This window comes from Elephantulus edwardii, unplaced genomic scaffold (assembly GCF_000299155.1).
Source record: "Elephantulus edwardii isolate Elephantulus edwardi_28Jun2011 unplaced genomic scaffold, EleEdw1.0 scaffold00349, whole genome shotgun sequence".
Classification (NCBI taxonomy): Eukaryota; Metazoa; Chordata; class Mammalia; order Macroscelidea; family Macroscelididae; genus Elephantulus; species Elephantulus edwardii.
This window is the reverse complement of record NW_006400099.1, coordinates 1545858-1548443: the sequence shown is the minus strand read 5'-3', so window position 1 is coordinate 1548443 and position 2586 is coordinate 1545858. Positions and strand designations below refer to the sequence as shown.

General features: G+C 33.2%; 1 pseudogene; it reads left to right on the top strand.

Moving 5' to 3' along the window:
* The first annotated feature begins 211 nt into the window (after positions 1-211).
* LOC102867830 lies at positions 212-556 on the top strand (annotated as a pseudogene).
* Positions 557-2586: the final 2030 nt, after the last annotated feature.

Below are 2586 nucleotides of genomic sequence, written 5' to 3'. Positions count from 1 at the left end.
GAAGTGTCAAACATGCGGGAGGACAGAAAAGTAGAACAGAAGAGATGGTAGAGAGAATCAATGAGTTAGATGACAAGAACCTCACTGGAAACATTCTAGGGGGAAAAAAAGAGAGAGATGAGACCTAAAGTAAATAAAGAAAGAGAGAGCAGGACGTCTGGCGCCTTAGCGTTTAATATGGAGTTGTGCAGGTCTACAGAGTGACTTCAAAATGGGTGATGTTAAGAAGGGCAAAAAATTTTTTGTGCAGAAGTTTACCCAATTTCACACCATGGACAAGGTGTGCAAGCACAAGACTGGGCCGAACCTTCTTGGTTTATTTGGGCAGAAGACTGGTCAAGCCCCTGAATTTTCTTCTACAGATCCCAGTAAGGACAAAGGTATCATCTGGGGACAGGATACACTGATGGAGTATCTGGAGAATCCCAAGAAATACATTCCTGGGACAAAAATTATCTTTGCTGGCAATAAGAAGACAGAAAGGGTATAGTTGATAGCTTATCTTAAGAAAGCTACCAAAAAAAAAAAAAAAGAAAAGAAAGCTACCGATGAGTAACATAGTTGGCCTCTGCCTTATTTATTACAAAATAGAAATGTCCTGTGACTTTTTTTTACATGTACCATATTTAAATTGATCTTATAACAGAATTTATATCACGAATAGCTGATAGAATATTTTTGTTAAGACAGTCCTGCATTCGGTAAGATTGGCTTTGTTTACATTATTATGCTCACACTCTTACAATTTTGATAATAATTTAGCAGGTGTTGTTCACTACTTTTCCTTTCCAAAGAAATGACTGGACTCTAGGTTAGTTGGATTAGTCATACTCAGTTTTTAACAGAGATGGTGGATGCCACCTCACAAACTATAGGAGATGGTTTTTATATTTAGATTTCTATAACTGGTTATGTGAATCTTATTTAAATACTAGGATGTCTTTACTGTCACATGGAACAGAACACAACTCACCTGTTTCAATTTCTATTTATCAGCCTCTTTAAATGCAAGGACTAGAGATAAAGTAGCAAGATTTTATCTATTTGTTCTTGACTCTGTTAATCAAATTCAATCTCCCTGTATCTAAAATATTGCCTTTTAAATAACAAAAAGCATTTCAGTGTGGTTTGTGTATGATAGCAAGTAAAGAATATTTAACACTTCTCACATTGTATAAAAGACCTACCATGTCACATGCTTTTAAAAGTCAGTAACTTTGATTGTAACTTCTTTTGCCATCATAGACTAATGTCAGAATTGTCTTTAAAGAGCTGTTAAACGTTGTTCATCTACTATATTTATGTGACTGGTAATGGTGCTTATACTACCTCATTAAAATTATTATGTTAGAGGAGCTGTATTATTGGCACAGATTTGTAAATTATATGATCATAAGGCTTTATGAGAATTAAAAAATTATGTAGAGAAAATGAAGAAAACATTAAAATCATGGGGAATGTTTCAAAAGAAACAACATATTTATGATTAGAATTCCAGAATAAGCGGACAGAGAAATCACTGACAAAATTCTGGAAGAGGTACTGGAAGAAAACTTCCCAAGTATTATGAAAAATAAGAAAATCCACATTCAAGAAACTCAGCAAACATCACATTGACTAGACTAAAAAAGGAAAACATCAAGATATACTATAGTCATGTCTCTAAAATAAAAGATAAGGACAGAATAATAAAAACAGCATAAGTAAACCAGAGTGACCTACAAAGGAAAAGCAATTAGCTTAAATTCTAATTTTTCAGCAGAAACCACGTGAGCAAAAAGACAATGGTATGTCATATACAGAAAGCTGAAAGGAAACAATTACTAACGGAAATCCCATACACAGAAAAGCTCTGCATCAAATATGAAGGAGAAAGAAAGAACTTAAGGAATTTATGAAAACAAGACCAAAGCTACAAGAACTTCTAAGGGAAGTCTTATACACAGTGACACCAAAGGAGTTAATAGACCATAGTAACCAGAAATAACAGAAAAATAAACACAGAAAAATAAAAACGATAAAACCTCAACTGTTCATAATCACACTTAAGGTGAATGGACTAAATTCACTAATCAAGGGGAAAAGAGTAGCAGAATAGATTTTTTTTAAAGCCCATCATTATGTTGTCTTCAAGAGACACATCTAATAAATGAATAGTAAGATAGACTGAAAAATCAAAGGCTAGAAAAAAAAATAAGACCAAGCAAACAGCATCTATAAAAAAAAGCAGGAGTGGCAATATTAATCTCTGATAAAATAGACTTCAGAATGAAAACCACCATAAAAGATAAGGAAGGGCACTGTATAATGATTAAAGACACAGTTGATCAAGAAGAAATAACATTGGTCAACATCTAAGCACTAAATGATAGACCTGCTAAATACACAAAACAACTATTAACAGAATTGAAGAAAGAAAGAGACAGTATCACAACAGTGATAGGAGACTTGAACACACAACTCTCACCAAAGGATTGGTCAACTCAAAAGAACATAAACAAAATTGCAGAAGATCTAAACTACATAGTCACTCAACTTAAACTTGTATTCTTTTTCTTGTATTCTTTTCTTGTATTCTTTTTTTTA